General features: G+C 45.7%; 1 protein-coding gene across 4 annotated transcripts in view; it reads right to left on the bottom strand.

The window, feature by feature from the left end:
* SLC16A12 (solute carrier family 16 member 12) overlaps nucleotides 1-22,583 on the bottom strand; it is a 145,582-nt gene that overhangs the window by 89,819 nt on the left and 33,180 nt on the right. For 3 of the 4 annotated variants that reach the window (XM_029609839.1, XM_029609835.1, XM_029609836.1), the window contains exon 2: nucleotides 11,423-11,637. The exons of the other annotated variant lie outside the window; for it this stretch is intronic. The gene's annotated coding sequence lies outside the window, so the exon portion shown is untranslated. The remainder of the gene's footprint in view (nucleotides 1-11,422; nucleotides 11,638-22,583) is intronic. 4 annotated transcript variants of the gene reach the window in all.

A 22,583-nucleotide genomic window follows, 5' to 3' on the forward strand; every position in this document is an offset into this window, starting at 1 on the left:
GCTGGGGAATAACCCCAGACCAACATGCAGCAGGCCGCTGCACTTAGTCAGGTGCGAGAAGAGACACCGCCGACTCCAAAGACGACTGTCCTTAAGCGCGCACTCATCCCGACCTGCCAAAACGTAAAGGGTCCACGGCATGAAATCCCCCACGGCACCATCAAATGATGTCAGGAGCCTTGGCTATAAAAAGCCCATTTAGCATGCAGTCCTCACCTTGGCAATAGGTCCACTACAGCTTTGTAGAGTGAGTTGCCTCAGCATTCCTTGCCTGCGTTCCTGGTCTTCATGTTATCATTTCCTGGTCTTCTTTGCCATCTGTTCCAGCGGTCTTCATTTTCCCTAGTGGGGTCAGTCTTCAGTTCATCCAAGTCCTCTGTCTTCTTGCCTGCCTGCCTGTTCTATTCCTTGCCTCCATGCCTGCCTATCCATCCCGCCTTCCCTTGGTTGGATTTTCAATACTGACCTTGACCTGCTGCTTGGATTTCGCCTGAACTCTGCCTGTCACTGGCCACTGCCTCCTATCTGACCATGCCTGAACTCTGCCTGCCTCGGACCCTGGTCTGCTATCTGACCACCTTTACGGATCTTCAGCTCAGCAGAGGCACATGCCTAAGACCTACCGGCCCCGGCACCAGAGGGTCAACCTAAGGGGAACGTGGGCTGGTATAGGCGAAGTTTCATCTGGGTCTCTGCCTCACCTAACACCGCCAGCCGACAGTGGGGACCTGCAGGGCTCCTCCCGGCAGGTTGCGCCAACTCCACCTTGGTCCAAGGGTCCATGCTCGCAACACTGATTAAGCATTGGGTGGTATCTGGTACATAACAGTTTATTTTTTCTGCATATGCTTTGTTTTCTGTTAGAGCTAATATGGGTGCCTATGTTTTGATGCCTTATTTTATTCTAGGATAAAGTAGTTGAATATTTTGCATGTTTATCAAGATTGTTTATTAATTTGCATGTTTATATTATTTTGTATTGATATTTTATTTGGCACTTTTGTGGCAGAGCAGTAAGCAAACACTTTTTAAATAAGTAAGCTATTCACGCACTGGCATCTTCTCTTATTTAGAAGCCCTTCAACGATCAGCAAGGGACAATGGGAGCAGGCTTGTATGGCTGGAAGCTCTTGGTCATGACCTGGCATGAAGACAGCTGCTACGTGATGGTTGTTGCAGACGTGAATGAGGCAGAGGCATGCCTCAGCAGCTGCAGCTGTATATGAGTTGGACTCAGCTCACCCCTTTTTAGAAATTACTAGAAAATTCCCTAAAAACAGTCTGCCTTAACTTGTCCTGTCTAGTACACTGCAACCAGAGGGACACCATCTAGCAGTGCAAAACAAAGTAAGCACACCATTACATCCAGGTTCGGCCAGACACAGGCCAGTCTTGAACTAGTGGCCCATGGGTTCTGGAGCAACGTGCTTCCAAGTGGACCTATTGACCTTAAGTGTTACTATGCAGCCCAGTTACTGTTGGTTCTGTACATGTAATGTTTTCCTGTGTTCGGACTGGTGCAAGAAAGACCAGCAGATATTGGCCAGGGTATTTCTTCCCCATTTCAGGCTGCGCTTGTTCCCTGCTGGTTCACTGATTGGTGGTGACTGCTTATTCCAGGGTTGCTGTCTCCTGAGTTCCCAGAGCCCTGCACCAGACCTTGTTTGCTCTGTGATCTGTGTCTTGTGATTCTTTTTGGACTGTGTGATTTCTAGCCTTGCCTGCCTTGTTTTTTTGCCGTGGGCTGTTTACCACAAAGAACAGCAAAGAATAAAACTAACCTTTTACTGTTCTTTGTCTGGTTCTTAGTCTATCTGAGGCAAGTGTATGTCAGCTCTGAGCCTCAGGGTTCCCTTTCCATGGTGGCTGCTCGTATCTCAGCCCAAGGGTCCCATCAGAATGAATAAACATGAAAGCTGCCCAAAATTAGCTTAGTATGCAGGTCCAGAAATAACTGAATCCTTGCCTTGAACTGCTGTGGCTATTCTGCAGCATTCTAGTTCCCTAGCCAGTGGTCTTGAAATCTGTGGAAATAACTCTGAATTTTTTCCTTGAATCTGCTGCCAAAGCAACGCTTTTATGCACCAGGAGCCAGATGCTTCTATTGGGCTCCCAGGGGCCGTACAGGATATAATGGTGCTGAGGGGTGGGGGGAGCAGACAGATTCAAGTTTAGCACATCAGGGAAGGGGGAGGGGGATTCAGGAGGGGCCCTAAAATTTTAATGTATTTCACGATGGGGAGAAAGGGATGGTGGGTAGAGATAGTTCTCAGGCTGACAGGTCTGCAATGTGTTTTGTATTTTGAAGGGGGGTGGATGGGGAGAGGGAGAGAGATTTGAGTGCTATAGCCTACATTACTTACTCTTTTTTTAGCGGGGTGTGGGGTATTGGGCCAGCAGGCCTGCAATTATGGCTTTTTTTTTTTCAAGTTAAGCCACTTAACTGGTTATATCATTTGAATATAGCTGGATAAGAGTTATCCGAGTATACATACTCAAACATACTGGCTAGGTTTAAAATGTATCTGGATAGGTCTACCTGGATAACTTTATTTGGAGTATATCAGCAGGACAATGGTAAATCACCTAGAGCCTAGGCAGTAGGTGATTAAGAAATGTAAAAATAAAGAGAAAGATTCCATTGAATATCCCTGATAACTTATCCGACCTCTCCTGTTCAGAATGGGAGAAATTCCTTTGAAAAAGGCCCAGTGTTGGGTTTATTTTAACTCATTTCATTTTGGAAGTCTAAAGATAGATGCATTTTTTAAATGTAGTATTTACTTGATAACAACAACAAAAATAAGCATTCACTAAAATTGTTTCCTTTAAATACATATATAGTTGTATGGACACTCATAATAAATGTACTCAACTCATCTGTGCCAGCATAGGCATATCGAGGCAACATGCAAAGTTATAATCACTGGTCCAATAAGCTCATTTTTCTTTGTGCAAGATAGTGGTTTCCTTTACCAAGCTGTGAGCATTTTTTGGAAGACAGCGAAGAAGTTTCACCTTGCACATTTTCAACTCCCTGAAGCAGAGATAAGTTAAAAATCTCAACTTGGACTATTGTGCATTTTTTGTGAAGCTGTTATCAATATATGTTGAGGTGTTTTGCTTACCTGGATCCACTGAATGCCTTCTCCAATTTCTAGCAGGCATACCTCTTTATAAGTTAAAGGTTGGTGCTATAGTGTATGTTCACATTAGCACACTTGTTATTTTTATTCAAGCAAATTACATATCTTTGGAAGACACCTGCTTCAGAAATGCCCAAAACTAATTTCTAGAGCAAAGTGTCATTTTCACACAGGCATATCACTATGCAACCTGCTTAGAAATAGCATCTTGATAAAGAATCTTAGCAAAATATTGTCTTCAAATCTAAGCATTACATAGGTTCCTCCACCACAGCATTAGTTTATCTTCAAAAATTCCTATGAGCCAATGAGGCGTGAATTTTACTTACTGGACACCAGATTAGCTCTCCTTCATGAAGGAAGCTGTGTTTTTCTAAATAATCTGCTGCACCCTACTTAATCCCTTAATTTCTTTTTTTTCTAAAAACAACCTCCCCCAAACTGACATGAAACACACATCTGTAATTCCCTGCTAATGTGTGTTTTTCTGTTCTTTTGCAATAAGGAGCTCTGATGCTGGTCACATTCAGTCTTCAGACAATGCATCCTTTCCTAAGTGAGAGAACTTGCAAAAATGTCTAACTACATTCCTGTTTTGTTTTGTTTTTTTAAACCAATGTATTACAATTCTAAAGACCAAATGCCCTCCCATCTGAGGGGAAAATTACCTACTACATCTGGCTCAGAACTTTCTGGAGCCAGCTGAGCATGAACTCATCTTCTGGCAACTCCTCCAGGTACGGATGTTTTTCTGTAGCTACATGGGGCAAATCTTAAAACAAAAATATATTAAGAATGGCCAAGATAATTGAGAAGTGTCTGTTCCTCCTGGCACTAAAATAACCTCACTACACTTTTTCTCAATTTTTATATGTTATAATATTGGGATCAATATAATGGGAACACTCTGCTCGAGTGTCAGAGTTTTTCTGGTTCACTTTATTGATCGTTTAGTTTAATTGAACGCAGACCTGATAAAACTAATGGTGAACATCTGGAAGTTCCTTTTCGAAGAGCCAGTGAGCGGGCAAGGTATCTGGATAACTTTATCCGGATATTTATCAGGACTTATCTGGATAAGTCTGCCGCTGAATATATCCAGATAACTTTGAGTCAGCTTGCTCCCCGGTCAGACTTGCCCTCATAACTTTAGCTGGACAATGCTGAATATGAGTGCTGACCGGCAAAAGGTTTTACTATGTTCCAGGAACACCTCCAGCACTGCCTGTTTGAATGTGAGTACATTTTGTGTGGGCAACAATTTTCCTAACAAAACTTTCCTGCTCATTTGGGGTGGTAACTTAAACCCCAAATATCTGTCTGGCTAACTACCAACATTCACCAGACAAATCTTTTGAATATCGACCTTCTGAAGATTAAGTTGCTAAACTATTGGCATACATTCGTTTACAGGTTTTAATAAAACCAGATGCTAAAAGTGGAAGAAATGCAGGCAAATCTCATACCCAAGATATAGAAAATAAAAGCAGGAATTGATCCATAGGTTCTAGCAGTGTTCTAAGCTTGATGAAAAAGCTTAGAACAAGCTTTTTCATCAAGCAAATTAAGCTGGGAAACTGGTGGGTCACATATCTGTACAGCAGAATGTTTTAAGACAGCAATTTTCAAAGGGATTTTCCATGGTAAACCTGCCTTTAAAAATTGCCCATGGCCTTCAGCGGGATAAAGGTACAGCGCTGGGACTGGCCAGCAGAAATACACACGGGCCAGCCTCCTCCTACATTTTCTCCTCATGCTTTGCACCTGCAAGATATACTAAAAAATACCTCCTTGGGGCAAAAGCCAGCTGGCAAATTTTTGAAGGGAAACTCTGCTTGTCGCTCTGCAGGTATTTTGCATGCTACCTGCTGCCTCTGAAAATTACCCTCCCTATATTAAACCATTTCAGGATCTATTAGTTGCAGTCTTTTGAAAGTTTGAACCTACCAAAAAAAAAAAAGTAAGAGAAAGTTAAAATTCCTCTTGATATGACATAAATGTGAAATTAGAAAGAACTATGACCAGAAATTGTAACTGTCACAGTTTGCCTGTAGAATTTGGGTAACTGCTTGGCTGCATGAATAAATCTTGGTATTCAAAGCAGAAGCGCCAATGAGAAAAATGACATCTCTGTGAGTGCCTCAGAGCTAAAAATAATAATTATTAATAATGGCAGACTAGATGCCTGTTCTTTCTTGTGTTTCATGTGGGTTATGAGAGAACATGGCTCATAATGAAGGCAGTACTACAAATACCATAATGCAATGGGCTATGAATTAAAAACTCTACTGCAATCCCATGAGTTAGGACAGGAAGCTCTTGAAGACAACAAACCAGGCAAGTTTTCTTGCCCAACTCTCCAAATGAATAACACAGACACTAGAGGGTACTTTGGCCCATTGAGAGAGAGAGAGAGGACACCATCTCATTGGCATCGGGCATAGCCAGGTTTTTTTTTATCAGTGAGAGAGTGAAACATAGTGTGCTGCTCCCTACATTCTACACAGAAATCTTAGAAGAAAGAAATGATGATACCCTACGCAGCACAGCAGGAGTCTAGAACTCTCACTACTTAAGGCCTGATGTATGAAACAGCTAGTCCCATTTTTGGCCCTGGTTTATTTATTTTTTTGCCATTCTGAATCTATAGGAAAAGTGCTCAGTACATAAGCCCTTAGACTGATATGTGACTGTGAAGGAGTGTCCCTGAAAACCCTCCTTAACCAGCACTGGACCAGGCACCTTAAAAAGTATAAGGCAACCAGGTAGCTCTAAGGGCAGGGTCTTGAGAACAGGGTTAAGAGTACAACCCTAGGGGAAGGAAGACAGGCCCCAGGGACTCCAGGAGAAGGCAGCTCTTGTAACATTTCTGTCCTAACTGTAAGAAGGGAAGGGCTGCCCCTTTAACATAGCTGGCCTGCTTCTAGTGAGAAGACTGTGAGTGTGAATGTTAGAACTTGACGTTGTGTTGCTTAGAGTAAGCAATCTGTTGGTATTTTCTGTACTGTAAATAAAGCACTTGAAAAAGCCTCAGACTGCTTGTGCTATCTTATAGTGATTTGCACAATTCTAATTAATTTTGAAGATGCTGGTAAGTATCTGCAGCTAAGTCTATTCCTTCTTACAGTCATTGCATCTGGATTTCATGTTCATAACATTTGCCAAGCATCAAAGAAATATGGAAATGTGATAAGAGAAAAAGACCTTTACAGCCTTTCCAGTCTGCCCATCCATACCAAATACTCAACTTTACAATCTGTGTTTATCACTTACTTTCTTGAATTCAGATACTATCTTTGTATTCCCCACCTTTATGGGGAGGCTATTCCATGCATCCAAAACCCTCTCCATAAAGAAATATTTCCTTGGATTACTCCTGAGTCTATCCCCTTTCATCACATTCCATGACTCCTCTTTCAAGAGCCCCCTTTCTTTTGAAAGAGGCCCGTCTCCTCTGCATGAAAACCTTGGATATATTTAAATGTTTCTATTATATCTCCTCTCTCCTGCTTTTCCTCCAGGATATACATGTTTAGATTTTTAAGCCTATCCACACATGCTTTAGAACAAAATCACACATCATTTTAGTAGCCACCCTCTGGACCGAGTCAAACTGATTTATATCCTTTTCAAGATGCGGTCTCCAGAACTCTATACAGTATTTCAAATAAGGTCTCATCAGGGATTTATACAAGGGCAAGATCGCCTCCCATTTTTCTGCTGATCATTCCTCTCCCTGAGCACTCAAGCATCTTTCTGGTTTTTGCTACCTCCTTATCCACTTGTCTGTCATTTTAAGATCATCAGATACGATCACCCCCAGATCCTGCTCTTCTTTGGTGCTGAGAAGAATTTTATCCCCTATAGTATATCCCCATAGATTTTTGCACCCTAAATGGATAACTAGGTTTTGGTTTTTTTAGAATTAAATCTTAGCTGCCAGACTCTAGAACATTTACTGGAGCTTCGTCAGATCCCTTCTCATGTTTTCCACACCTTCCTGGCTGTGTATCCTGTTGCAAATGTTGGTATCTTTGGCAAAAAGACAAACCTTTCCAGATAATCCTTCAGCAATGTCACTCACAAGAATGTTAAAAAGAACCAGTTCAAGTAGCAATCCCTGTGGCCGCTAGTAACATCCCTCTCCTTGGGATAAACTCAATATATTACTACCCTTCATCGCCTCCCACTCAGCCAGTTTCTAATCCAGTCAGCCATTTTAGGACCTATGTAAAAAGTGCTCAATTTCTTTATATGTGGAACTGAGTCAAAGGCTTTACTGAAATTCTAGTACATGTACACTAACTACATCTAGCACTCTCCCCTGATCTGACTCTCTGGTCACCCAAAGAAATGGATCAGATTCTTCTGACAAGACCTTACCTCTGGTAAAGCCATGCTGCCTCAGATCTCGTAATCCATTGGATTCCAGAATGCACTGTCCTCTCTTTTAGCAACAATTCCATTAACTTGCTTACCATAAAAGTCTGACTGAATGGCCTGTAGTTCCCAGCCTCCTCCTTACTTACATTTGTGTGAATAGGAACCACCTCCACCTGTCTCCAGTCTTCTGGAACTACTCCTGGCTCTAAAGAAACATTGAAATGGTCAGAGCAACTGAGCTGCCAGAACTTATCTAAGTCTCCCTTAAAACCCATTGCTCTATCTACTTTAAGTTCAGTTAGCTCCTCACGATTAAGATATAATTTATTTCCAGTCCTATTTGTGTTCGTTTTATAAGATCCTGGTGCTGGCCCCTTGACAGTGAACACTGCACAGAAATATCTGTTAAGCAATTTCTGTTTTTCCTCGTCAGTCTCTATAAATTCCTCCCCTTCTCCTCTGAGTCCCACAATGTCACTTTTGCATTTCCTCCTGCCACTAACATATCTAAAAAAAAAGTCTTGTCCCCCCATTTTACCATATCTGATATTTTTTCTTCCATTTGCATCTTTGGATTTCCAACTAGTTTCCCAGCTTCTTTTACCTTTTCCAGATACTGTCACCTGTTTTCCTCTTTCTACGATCTCTTGTAGTTTATGAACGCTGACCTTTTTTTCCTTATCTTTTCAGCAACTCCTTTATAAAACCAGTGGCCTCTTTTTTTCCTCTTTCCTTTATTTACTTTCTTAACAAAAAGATTAGTTGCCCTCCAAGATTGGCAGATCTAGCCAGACACACCTGAGGTTGCTCGTCGGGCCTTCGATTATTTCCTGCGATATGCCTCATTCTGCAAGGAAGCGGCGGGCCAGAGAATGAGAGGCTCTGCCGGTTCCCTTGCCAATTCAAGTTTCAGGCCTGATGGAACTCTGAACCCGGGAGGTGTCTCGCTGGGGAATGTTCGGGATGAAGCTGTACCAGACATTTCCCTCGAGCTTGGAACAACTTTGTCCCTGGTAGAATGGACAGCTCCGACCCACCCTGCTGAGGCAAGATCCAGCGACCAGCCTCGTGAAACTGTGCTACTGAAGGAGGAGAAGCTACTGAAGAAGGCTGGGAGTTTAACGGGGGGAAACCTTTGAGTCCCCTGTAACTCCAGCCAAAGTCGGAGACTTTGCCAGAAACACTGCTTTTCAGTGAACGGAAGGAGAGCATTTCGATATACCAGCTATTTCGAAGTCAGATCTGGTAAGACCTGTTGTAATTGCTTTGGATACCATTTGGGAGGCGATTCAAACTTTAAACAATAATATTTTCAACCAAATGGCCCCAGTAGTTGGGCAATTTAGACAACCTTTTGAAATCTGTTGAAAATGGTGCTGATGTGAATAAGAAATCCCGTGAGTCTTTGAAAAAAGACATTGTTAATATTGCAAAAATGCAATCAACTATGATTAAGGAAAATCAGTTTATTTCCAACAGATTGGAACAACTGGAAGACCAAGTAAGGGGGAGGAATCTTTGTTTTATAAACTTCCCAAGAGATCCTTTAACTACACCTAAAGATATGTGGAGAAGATATTTGACTGAGATACTTAAAATTCCAGAGCAAGCATTACCTCTTACTTCAAGAGTGTATTATATTCCACCATTTAAAAAGGGCTCTCCTGATCAAAAAGGTATTCAGGTTCTGAATACCTTTTTGTATACTGAGTTGTATCATCTCAGTTTAATCTCACAAATTTATTGGAAACTACTCAGAAGGATTTAATTACCCCTGCTACACTTACTGTATCTTTTCTCATGGAATCTGACAGGGAATGGATATTAAGGATGTTTTTTCATCATCATATGGAAACCATTATTGATCTTAAAGTTTGTGCTTATCCAGATCTGGCCAGATCGTTTCAAAGAAGGAGGAAGTGTCTACTATTAAGGCCCAGAATATTAGAATAGGGTGCTTTATTCTTACTTAAGTTTTCCTGCAAATGTATTATTAAATACCAGAATGTTTCATATATTTTTTTCTCACCTACTCAACTCTCTTCTTTCCTGACTGATAAAATGCCAACTGTATTAAGCTCCTCTCCTATTGTTCCTGATTGAATGAAAGATTATGGCAGTTTGGTCTGTTTAAATATGGATGTTAGCTCTCTGTATTTGCTAGATCATTTTTTCCTGTTGAAGAATGGTAGTTATATTCCTGTGGTAGTGGAATTGGATCCTTCCTTAGAGGACTTAGATTATGAAAGAGACACTTATATTTTGTTTTTCTTTTTTTCTTTTTTTCTTTTCTTTTTTTCTATATTTTCTTATGTTTCTTTGATTACAAATTCAAGTGTATTTTTCTTGAAATATATTTGGAAAATGCATAAATACAATGTTTTTTTTTTAAAAAAAAAAAGGTTAGTTGTCCTTATAATATCTCCATTTAGTTTTGCCCACTGCTCTTCTACTGTTGTGTTCCGCGCCCGCAGCCATCCGCTGGCGCGGCCCCCTACCTCTTCTCCTGACCAGCCCAGCGGCAGCTTTGGGGCCGATTGCCCTGCGCTGAGCTCGGCACCCCCACGTGGCGGCGTGGGCCTTCGGGCTGGCCGCCGGGATCGGAGCTGTCCCTGCTCCTCCCTCGCGGCCGCTGCTGCTCTCCTCCGCGGCCCGGATCCAAGATGGCTGCCGTCATCCTTAGGCGCGAGGCCCCTCCCCTTCACTAGATTTAAAGGGACCTCATCCCTTTAATTGCCTGCAGCTGATTCCTATCTCCAGGGCCAGAGGAAGTATAAAAGGAGACTTCCTCTGACCATTCCTTGACTTGGCAACGTCTCCTGTGAGAGTTGTTTGAGTCTGCATGCTTCGGTGAGTTCCAGTGTCTTGACTCCTTGTTCCAGTTTTGTCTTGGTATTCCTGGTTCCGGACCTTGGATCCGGAACCAGGAATACCAGTGGTGATTCCTGGTATTGACTTCGGTTTGGCTAGCGGTGATTCCTGGTATTGACTTCGGACTGGCAAGTGGTGATCCCTCGGTGTGTGACCTCGGACTGGTAAGCGACGACCCTCTGGTACTTGACCTTGGACCTATTCCTGACCATCGTCTCCAAGGGCCTACCTAAGTCCCAGCGGCCCGGGCCCTACGGGCTCCTCCCGGGGGGACCGCGGGCTTCCAGGGGTGAAGCTCCAGACAGCCCTTGCACCATACGTCTGTTCCTTGACCTCTCAAAGGTCCACCTAAGTCCCAGCGGTCCGGGTCCCTACGGGCTCCTCCTGGGGGTATCGCAGACTTCCAGTGGCGAAGACACGCCTCTGTTCCTTGACGTCACGACTCGTCATCTGCCTTCAGAGTCGCATCTGTCTCCAGTGCCGAGGGTCAGCTGGTCACCTCTTCCATTCCTGCCTCGCCTCCTGACGGGAGAACCTACGGATCTTCCTCCAAGGTATACTATCCTTCCATCAGCCCAAGGGTCCACAAGCCTGAGCATAACATCTACTGCCTCCAGATTTTCCCATCTAGCTAACAACTCCTGGAGGTACCCCCATTTAACAAAGTTTGTTTTCCTGAAGTCTAAGACCCTCACCTTTGAATGAAACTACATGTAGCCCCCTTCCATCTACCTGCACCGAATAGAGGGTCATTACAGAGCTCCTGGGATCCTACGCAACTCAATGCAGCTCCAGGACTGAACCGGGAGGGGAAGAACTCTCTCCTAGGTCCTTAGGCTTGTGACTTGGTAACAGATTCTAATAATTGTTCTCTCACAAGGATTGGCATACCAACAAAGAAATACATTTACTGAAAATATACTTCTTCAGTAGTGATAATTTCACACAATGTACTTTTTTTTGGAAGATGAATTCATTTAGATAGATGAATCCTATTTTTTCTGTTATAATGTACCACTCACCTCAAACGCTTGCAAAGTCCCTTCCAGGGTTTAAAGGAAATTACTTCTTGAGTAAATAGTCCTAGGGTTCCCCTCCTCCTCTGGGACAATGCCTGACACCTGTACTCCAAAGGCGAATTTCCACACAGTCCTTCTTGAACCACTCTTGACTCCTCTTGATGCAAGTATCTGGTTGGCACTTCCTTCTCTAACTTCCCAAAGATGATTCATGGCACCTGGTAGAAGAACTGGATTAGTTTATATCAAATCGTCTTTCTCTCTCAGCAACAATCTTCAACAACTACTCTGGTAACCCTACTAGGGTTATGCACTTACATTGTTTTGTTTCTTTAAAATTGTGATTGTGATTTATTTGTTTCATTTAACTTATTTGAAATGAAATAATATGAATTAAAAAAAAAAAAGAAACGTTACCCACCCCACCGAAAAAAAACAAACAGTACTTCAAAAATTTAAAAATTCAAGACCCCTTGGACCTGCTATTCACTCACACCCTAGATACTTCATACCCCATCAGGGTTTTCAAAGTGTGAATGGAGAAGAAGCAATCCCCAATTGCTTCTGCCCCACCGGTCAGTATTTAAAAATGGCGCCAATTTCTTATAAGGACCTACTACAAAACATCCGTACAACAAAATGGCACCAACCTCTGTTGCCAAGCAGAACCATTTTGAAATGTTACCCCCCACCCACAACTGGGGATCGCTCCTGCCCCATTTTGATTTTGAAGTGATCCAAAAGTAAGGTAAGAGGCATCGGGGGAGAGGGTGCCAGGCATAGGGGTCTTGAATTTTTTAATTTTTATGACGGGGACGGAGTAGTAGGAGCAGCATGTGGCTTGGGCTGAGTCAGGTGGTTCCTTACTAGAAATTGTGTTTTTTTACATTCATTTGTTTTCCCAATGGAAATTACTTGAAACTGCAAATTTCACTAAAATTTCCTGTTTTCTTTCAAACAAAAGCATAAAACCCTAAATCCTACACACCATAGGCATCAGAATGGGGTGGACCACCTAGATCCTGGCCCAACCAATTTTTAGGCCACCCAGTCTCAGAAGTGCTCCTTTCTGGCCCAGCACAGCTCTGTGAGTTTGAGCCACATAGCTGCCTGTATTCTCACACTGAGTCTCACAAGAACAGCGCATGAATACAGGAACCCACGCAACTCAAACTCGCAGAGAGCTGTGCAGTGCCAGAAGGGAGAATGTCTGGGATGGTGCAGGAGAAACCGAAGGGTAGGTGGAGGAAAAAAGCAGGCTGGCTGAAGGCAGTTCCGAGCCTGGGAGCAGTCTGTGTAGGAGGAGGGGTTTGAGGCTGCTTGGAGGAAGGTTGAGGCTTGCTGGCTGGGGGCTTCTCAGGTTAGCTGGGGGGATCAAGACTAGCTGTGGAAGGGAACTGAAGCTGTCTGTTTGGGGGGGATCCAAGGTTCGAGGCTCTCTGTGGGAGGGAAGAGGCTGCCTTGCTGGCTGTGGCAAGGAGTTGAGGCTACCTGCAGGGGGGGGGGGGGGGGGTTTTCAAGGCTGGCTGGTTGGGGGGCTGAGGCTAGCTGACTGGCTAGGAGAGGGTCCAAGGCTGATTTGTTCATGGTGGTTCAAGGCTGAAGCCTGGAGGCTGGCTGGCTGAGGAGGGGGGGATGTCAAGGCTGGTTGACTGTAGGAAGGGGGTTGAAGCTTATTGGGTGGCAATAGGAGGTCTGAGGCTAGAGGATGTCTGCTGGCTGTGTAAGGAGGTCTGACGTTTGAGGTTAGTTTGCTGGCTGTGGATGGAGGGGTGAGGCTGGCCTGCTAACTTTTTTTTTGAACACTCAGGTTTTTAGATATTTTTGGTATTTTTTTTTCACTTCATGGTGCCTGTCATTTCAAATGACATTTGAAATGACAGGTACCTGTCATTTCAAATGACATTTGAAATGACAGGTACCAGCGCACCCTGGTTACTGTATAGGCGCTGTATTAAGCGCCTATACAGTAAAATGGGTTACGCGGGCATAATCCTTCCCTACCGCTTTAAAGCCGCGGCATGCATTTGCATGCGATTAGAGGAGAGTATCGGGGAGTTAGTGAAGAGAACTGTGCGTGCGGGGAGGAAGGGTGCGCCTGACACTGCCGCACTGTTATTACCGCGGCCTTACAGGATCGACCCGTTTGGGAGGGAGCTTGAGGATGTTGGGGAGGTTTCAGTCTGGAGGCTTGCTGGGGAGATTGGAGGCTGGCTGGCTTTCTGAAATGGGCTGGAAAGCAGGGCTAGGAGGATGTCTGACTAAAGGAACTAGCTTGAAGACTGAAGGAGGCTAGGTTGGTTGGCTGATGGGGAGGAAATTGTTGGGGCTGGCTGACTGTGATGGAAAGGCTAGTTGCTTGAGGGGAATTACTGACAGCGGTCATGCTTGCAAGTTGGCAGGCAAAGGGGATGGATCTGGCTCTGTGTGTGTTTGTGTGGGTGTGAATGTGAATGTGGGTGTGGGTGTGTATCAGAGAGAAAGAGAGAGAGAGTACATGCAGAATTAGGGGTGAGAGAGTTATGGAGGCTAGAAAGGGGCTGGGAATGGAGAAGGATCAGAGTAGGGGTATTTCATTTGTTTTTGACAGTTTTATATTATGAATGTGTTTTTATTCAATGTTTTATTGTTATTTATTTTAATGTTCTAAAATGTTTTTGTCTTATGTTTTATTTTATTTTAATATTTTTCTGATTCTGTATATGCTTCTTTTTTTAAATTTCTTACATTGTTCATTGCCTAGGCCTTTTGTGTTAGGCGATTCATACATCCTAATAAATGTAAATGTAAAATGTAATCAGGATGTCTCCTTGATTCCAGAAACCTCTCTTCCTTTCTTTTCCCCCATCTCAGATTCTCCCTCTTCTCCCATATGCCCTATACTCATTTCTCCTCATCCCTGTCCCTCTCCCCCTCTTTTCTCCCCATCTCTTGTCTTCTCATCCTCTCCTCTCTCCATCTTGGGTCCTCTGGTGTGGCAGGAATGAGAGGGAGGAGGGAGAAGCTGCTGGGCATGGGGGGATATTGGTGCTTGGGAAATGGTGGGGTGGGAGGGGTTATTTGGAGTCATTGAGCCTCTGTCATTCTTGTGGGAAGTGGGGATGGAATGTTATAAACCAAACATTCCCCATTCCCGAATATAACTCCCCCCATTCCTCACAAGAATGATAATGAAGGCTTGGCTTAAGCATGGGAGGAAATGTATTTCTGTTTCTAGTTTTCCAGTTTTGCGCTGCATTCAGGGTCTGGCTTCTTGGAGTTTGCATTTCAGTTTTTGTCTGCACATTTTTAATTTGTGGTCAACTGTTCTGTATTTGGTGAAAGTTGGGATATTCTGCTAGCATAGAGTGATCAGTAGCAGTTTTGCTCATTTTGTTTTCCCAGCAACTCTTAAACCAGGGTATGTTGATTTTTATCTCAGTCTCTCAATTTTACTTCCAGTGCTCTTCTTAATACTTGCATTGTGTCAAACAGCGTCTTTCTGAACCCTGCACAGTGTAATTAATGTATATTAATTTTTCCACCCTTAATATACCCTTATATATATACCCTTTATATACTCTTATGTATATAATATACCCTTAATATACCCTTTATATACCCTTAGGTATATAAGTTTTCCACCCTTGTTGAATGTAACTTTGTTCTTCCTGTTTTATCTACGGTTTTGTTACAGTTCCCCCTTTTTGATGTAAACCGATCTGATATGGTCCCTACCATGAAGGTCGGTATAGAAAAAGTGTTAAATAAATAAATAAATAAATAAATAAATAAATAAATATTAAGGCAACATATGGAGATGAGCTTGGAAGTTCTTTTTAATCAGGCAAGTGATTAAACAATTAGAACTGTTTCAGTATCTTTGGGCCACATTTTCTTGTCTCTAATACCTACTTTCAAATTCCTTATCTGCCAAATTTGGAACTAGAGACTACAAACTCATAGACCTTGGGACTGCAGACACTGCCCAAAACACAACAACCTGGTGCTCGTTTCTCCTCACCAGAAATGAAACTCCTTTCCTTTAAAGGAAATGTACAATTAGTGCCCACTCAATGGGGGAATGCCTAGGAAATGGTATCATCCCGCTACCTCCTCTTGCCAACTGCAATATATCCTCATTAGGTACATGCTTGCGCCCTACAAGAGGAAACCAGTGGGTCCCTATATACAGGTTCACATTTGTTTTCAGACTCTCACTGACAAAGAAAACAAATCAGTTTAGAGTCCCAGCTCATACTCATCACAAATAAACACTGGTTGCTGGAAAATACCACATAATTACTAGTAGAAGCCACCACCAGAAATCATACAGGATACCATTACACCACTGGGGACATATTTGTTTGAGGGACTTTGTGCTACATAACATGAAAATTGAACCAGGTAGTGAAAATCATGCATGCACATGAAATTGTGGGTACTTTTCAACATTTTATTTTATTACGTTGGCACCAATTATCCAATACTACCCATTTGCAGTAGCGTGAGCTGCAGGATCATAGCTGACCTTCATTTAAGGTTTAAAGTCAATTGATCATCATTTACGGAAGTTATGGTGCCCCGAACAGACAATTTGGATAACTTCCCTAGTGCTTTCAGCCACATACATCTGCCACACTCTAAGGGTTAACAGCTGTTTCAGAAGTAATTCTAATTTGTGTGGTCAGCTGCCATCTCATGCAAGTTGCTCCAGGCAGGCAATATGATTCCGCTAAGCCACAGTTAATCCATTTGGCTGTGTGACAGGAAATTCCAAGTTCCAATTCAGTCTGGACTTGATCTGAATTTCTGTTCCTAAAGACAGTGCAAGTATTGTGCCAGCCTCTTTCCTGAGTAGTATCCTTTAATTAGAAAAGGCAAATTCACAGAATAGGAATGGTACAAGTACAGGCTAGAAACACAGAACATGAGACCGTATGGTCCATCCAGTCTACCCATCCACAACGCCTGCTCAGCTTTACAATCCCTTCCTCTCCCTCAGAGATCTTCTGATAGAAACATTGAACACTAAGGGCTAGGAATGAATCCCTCTTTAAAGTACAGGGTGGAAAAATGTAGAAATAAGGGTCAAACAAACTGGAGGTGATACCTTTTTAGTCAGTCCAAGAAAAAAAGGTATCAGTTACAACTTGTTTGTTGACCTTTGCTTCTACATATTAAAGTGGACTAACATGAAAACCACTATTCTTTGCTAAAACAAAATGGAGAAATTGCATACCTGATAATTTTGTTTTCCTTAGTGTAGACAGATGGACTCAGGACCAATGGGTATAGTGTACTTGTCATAGCAGTTGGAGATGGATCAGATTTCAATCTGACGTCAGCCCCCAGTACATATATCCCTGCAGGAAGTGCAGCTCTTCAGTATTCTCCTCAAAAAGCATTGTGGATATGTGTGACTGACTAATTTGATTAACTTGAAAAACTTCATAACTTGGTTAAACTTTATAACTTGATTAACTTGAACTGGTTGGAACGACTATAGCTAGAGACCGCCAGTGTACTCAACCGGAAAGCGTCGACACCCGGCAGGGTGTGTGCCCTACGTGAATGAAAACATGGCTTACCCTTGAATCATTTGAAATTCCATGTGTGACGGAGCCAAGGGTGGGATGCTGAGTCCATCTGTCTACACTAAGGAAAACGAAATTATCAGGTAAGTAATTTCTCCATTTCCTAGCGTGTAGCAGATGGACACAGGACCAATGGGATGTATAAAAGCTACTCCCAAACTGGGTGGGAGGCTGCCCGTGACCCACTTAGTACTGCCCTTGCAAATGCCGTGTCCTCCCGAGCCTGAACATCCAGATGGTAGAATCTGGAGAAGGTGTAGATGGAGGACCATGTCGCCGCCGTGCAGATCTCGGCGGGTGAGAGCATTCTGGTTTCTGCCCAGGATACTTCCTGGGCTCTGGTAGAATGGGCCTTGATCTGTAGAGGTGGAGGCTTGCCTGCTTCTACGTAGGCTGCCTTGATGACTTCCTTGACCCAGCGGGCTATGGTTGCCCGCGAGGCCGCTTCCCCTTGTCTCTTCCCGCTGTGAAGGACGAAAAGGTGGTCATTTTTTCGTACGGGTTCGACATTTCCAAGTATCTGGACAGTAGTCTGCCTATATTGAGGTGGCGTAGACTACGAGCTTCTTCCGAATTCTTCAATTCATCTGGCGATGGTAGCGAGATGGTTTGGTTAAGATGGAAGTGTGATACCACCTTGGGAAGAAACGAATGGACCGTGCGTAGCTGGATGGATCCTGGAGTGAGCCTGAGGAATGGCTCACGGCAGGACAGTGCTTGCAGATCTGAAATGCAGCGGGCTGCGCAAACTGCCAGCAGAAAGGCTGTCTTTAAAGTTAACAGACCTCGGAGGGGTCTAAAGGAGGTTCCTGCTAGGAAATCCAGGACCAGGTTGAAATTCCACAGAGGTACCAGCCGCTTTAGTGGTGGGCGGATGTGTTTGACTCCTTTCAGGAAACGTGGCACGTCCGGGTGAGAAGCTATGCCATCGCCCCCGCTCTTGGGACAGTAGCATGACAATGCGGCCACCTGTACCTTGATAGAGTTGAGGGACAGCCTCTTCAGTAGCCCATTCTGTAAGAATTCCAAGATCACGGGAACTTTAGTTGAGCGTGGCTTGATGTTGTGGTCTTCGCACCAGGCTTCAAAGACTCTCCAACTCCTTATGTACGTTAGCGATGTGGAGAACTTGCGTGCTCGGAGCAGGGTGTCGATTACAGCCCTCGAGTATCCGCTCTTTCTCAGGCGAGCCCTCTCAATGGCCAGGCCGTAAGAGAGAATTGAGTTGGATCCTCGTGGAGGATCGGTCCTTGTTGGAGCAGGTCTCTGTGTGGAGGCAGTGGTAGGGGGTTCCCTGCCAGTAGTCTTCTCATGTCGGCGTACCAGGGTCTTCTTGGCCAGTCCGGGGCCACCAGAAGAACTAGTCCCCTGGGCAGCTGTATCTTGTGAATGATTGCACCCAGTAGGGGCCACGGTGGGAACGTGTATAATAGGGTCCCCTGTGGCCAGGTCTGTACCAGGGCATCGATCCCCTGGGACTCAGGTTCACGCCTGCGGCTGAAGTACCTGGGTACTTGGGTGTTGACTGGTTTGCCAGAAGGTCCATGTTTGGCGTCCCCACCGGTTCACTATCATTTGGAATGCTGAGGACGACAGCTTCCATTCTCCTGGGTCTAGACTTTCCCTGCTGAGGTAGTCCGCCGTGATGTTGTCTTTCCCGGCGATGTGGATGGCCAAGATCTCTTGGAGGTTTACTTCCGCCCACATCATTAGGGGGTCTATTTCCAGAGACACCTGTTGGCTTCTGGTTCCCCCCTGCCAGTTGATGTAGGCCACTGTTGTGGCGTTGTCTGACATTACTCTGCTTTGTCTTGGAGTCTGTGGGTGAAGCGTAGCAGGCTAGTCTGACTGCCTGGGCTTCTAAACGGTTGATGTTCCATCCCGACTCTTCTGCGTTCCACTGCCCTTGGGCGGTTAATTCCTCGCAGTGAGCTCCCCATCCTTGTAGGCTGGCGGTGAGCAGGGTCCAGGTTGTGGTGGATAGTCTTGTTCCCTGGCTCAGGTGGCTGGCCAGTAGCCACCACCGTAGCTGGGTCCGAACCCTGCCTGGGAGTGATAGACGTACTGCATAGTTCTGAGACAGCGGATTCCATCGTGATAGAAGTGAGCGCTGCAGGGGCCTCATGTGAGCTTGTGCCCATGGTACTACTTCCAGTGTGGATGCCATCAGACCGAGGACCTGTAGGTAATCCCATGCTGTGGGGCGAGGTTCGCTCAACAGGTTTTGTAACCTGTTCCAGAGTTTTGATCTCCTAGTGGGAATCAGGCTGACCTTGTCTTCTTTGGTGTCGAATCGGACTCCTAGGTACTCTAGAGACTGTGAGGGCTGTAGACAACTTTTGTTTGTGTTGACCACCCATTCTAGGCTCTCCAGTAGAATTTTGACTCTGTTGGTTGCTTGGCGGCTTTCCTCTGGAGATTTCGCCCTGATCAGCCAATCGTCTAGGTAAGGATGCACAAGGATTCCTTCCTTCCTCGATGTTGCCGCCACCACCACTATGATCTTGGTGAACATCCGGGGTGCTTTGGCTAACCCAAAGGGTAGTGCCTGGAACTGGTAGTGACGGTTCAGGATTTTGAAGCGTAGATAGCGCTGGTGTTTCTGATGAATTGGGATGTGTAGGTAGGCCTCCGAAAGATCCAGGGATGTGAGAAACTCTCCCGGTTGTACTGCCCTTATTACGGGGTGTAGGGTTTCCATGCGGAAGCAGGGAATCCTCAGGTGGTGGTTGACCGATTTGAGGTCCAGGATGGGCCTGAATGTCCCTTCTTTCTTGGGGATGATAAAATAAATGGAATAATGCCCAGTATTTATTTCTTGTGGAGGCACTGGGGCTATGGCCTCGAGGGCAAGTAGTCTGGTTAGTGTAGCTTCCACTGCTACCCTCTTGGCGAGGTCGTAGCAGGGGGACTCCACGAATTTGTCCAGAGGGGTTCGTAGGAAATCCAGAAAATACCCCTCTCGAATGATGGCTAGGACCCACTTGTCCGAAGTTATCTCGACCCATCTGTCGTAGAATAGGGCTAGTCTGCCCCCTATGGCTTCTTCCCTTGGACGGGTCGTCTGAATCTCATTGTGGGGTACGGCTGGGGCCTGTACCCGAGCTGGTTCCCCTCATGTTGTGCTTGGTCCGAAAGGACTGGTTCCTGCCCGTAGGTTGGGGTGCTTGATAGTTGTTTCTGTATGGATTGAAGCGCTGTGAACTTCTGCCCCTGGAGGGTTGGGGGAAGGGTCGCTGGTTCCTCTTCATCCTGTCCTCCGGTAGGCACGGCAATGGGGACTCGCCCCATTTGTTGGCCAGTTTCTCTAGCTCACTGCCGAACAGGAGGGATCCTTTGAAGGGCATCCTTGTGAGGCGAGTTTTGGAAGATGCGTCGGCCGACCAGCTTCAGAGATAGAGTTGCCTCCTGGCAGCCACTGCAGATGACACTCCTCTGGCTGCCGTGCGCACCAGATCGGAAGCAGCGTCCACCAGAATGACACTGCTGGTTCCATGACTTCTCCAGGGGTGTTGCTCCTGGTCTGAGATAAGCAGGCACATGTCACTACAGTGCTGCAGGCCGCTATCTGTAGGGACATAGCTGCTACGTCAATGGACTGTTTAGGTATGGATTCCAGACGCTGGTCATGTGCGTCCTTGAGCGCTGCTCCTCCCTCCACTGGGATAGTAGTGCGCTTCAAGACCACGCAGACCATGGCTTCAACTCTTGGGCATGTGAGAAGATCTTTGGTCGCCAGGTCCAGGGGGTACATGGCTGCCATAGACTCTGGAGCACTCCATTCCAGGTCAATTAGCTGCTGGACGGCTTGTAACAGTGGGAAATGGCTGGAGGTCTGGCGGAGGCCCTCCAGTAGGGGATTCGGCTTGGGCCCCCACAAAGCATGTGGGCCCGGAATAACGAGCTCCCTCAGGCTGTGGGTGACCAGGTCGGGGAGCTCGTCCTTGGTGAAAAAGTGTCTCATGGTTCGGTGAGGCTCTGTCCCCGGGAGTTCCCCCTCTTCCAGGGGCTCTGCTTCCTCTTCAGAGTTGTCTGTGTCTCCATAGATGGGGGCTCCTGGGCAGAGGAAACCTTTGTCTAGGCCTCGAGGGGCCCGGGGCATAAAGGTCCTCTGGCAGAGGATGAGGCTGGTCAGCCAGGGGTTCCATTTGCATGTGAACAAAGGTGAACAAACATGCAAACTCCACCCATGAGATAGACACTGGATCCAAGCTGAGGGGCATTGGGTCCCTGGAGGTCCCCGTTTGTGGGGGTGTCCCGCTGGGAATTGCCAGATCTGGGGTACCCACTGAGGAGATATTACGTGGCCCTGAGTGGGACTGGCCCTGAGCTGGGTCTCCCAGGGCCTCCTCGCACTGAGCACACAGGGCGTTGGCCTCCTCGTTTTGTGTGGCTCTGATATGGCATGCTGGGCAGAGACCTTGAGCCTTTATCTCCGTTTCTGGTCGTGCCATGGCTGTCGGCGCTTAAATCCTTATGCGTCTAGATGTGCGTGTGGTTTGTGCACGCAGTTGTGCGCCCAAGTCATGGATATGCGCTTAGCCCGGTAGGCGCATGGTGCGCGTATCTTGTGTGCACAGTCCTTGTGCGTGTAACTTATGCGCACAAGGAATATGTGCATGTAAGTTTATGCGCACATGTAATTTGTGCACCTAAGTAAACTTGTGCGCTTGGCCCAAAGCTACGAGCGGAGAATAGGGCCAAGATAGCGACAGTGACCATGCGGACAATATGGCGACTTCCTCGGAGGGTCTCCACGTGGGTAGACCCTTGGATCTAACCGGGACCTGGCCCTGCTAGGGCGGATCAACCCGGTGGCACTGGTCCCGGTTGGTGACCTGTGCAACTCCTCGAACCTCGGAGACCGGAGTCGACACTGAAGATTTCTACCTTACCTTGTCTTCGGCGCTTCCCAGTTTCCTTCGGGTGGTCTCCAGCTGCAGGGGGAGAGGGCAAATACCTTCACCGCCATGCTCGAGGGGGCACCCGCTGCCTCTCAGCCGTGCCCGGGATCAGGGGCTAGGTCCTCGCCGCAATTCGGCCACTGGACCGAGGCTCACCTCCGAGGGACCACGGAAATCACCTTGGGAAATCTCAACTGGGGGAGGGACCTGAGGGTATCACCGCAGGAGAGCGGGGCTCGTCTTCCGAGGTAGGTTTCATCTTCAAATTTGGGTTTTCTTCTTGAATTGGTTCTAACGCTGCGAGAGCGTGCAGATAGTCCCTAACTGCTATGGAGACGGAAAATACTGAAGAGCTGCACTTCCTGCAGGGGTATATGTATTGGGGGCTGACGTCAGATTGAAATCTGATCCGTCTCCAACTGCTATGACGAGTACACTATACCCATTGGTCCTGAGTCCATCTGCTACATGCTAGGAAATCCCAAATTCACCATAAGATGTGATGCACTGTACATGAAAAATCGCTAAGCACGAATGCAATTCAAAATTCTATGGCACAATTAAATGAAAATAGTGCCAAAGGAACATAATCTGATCTTATGCAATTTTAGATAATGAACGTTTTTGCAAACCCAGGGATAGATGTATAATTCAGTAAGAATGCACTGTGCATGTCTCACCTTT

Source organism: Rhinatrema bivittatum, chromosome 7, assembly GCF_901001135.1.
Source record: "Rhinatrema bivittatum chromosome 7, aRhiBiv1.1, whole genome shotgun sequence".
In the NCBI taxonomy this organism is placed as follows: Eukaryota; Metazoa; Chordata; class Amphibia; order Gymnophiona; family Rhinatrematidae; genus Rhinatrema; species Rhinatrema bivittatum.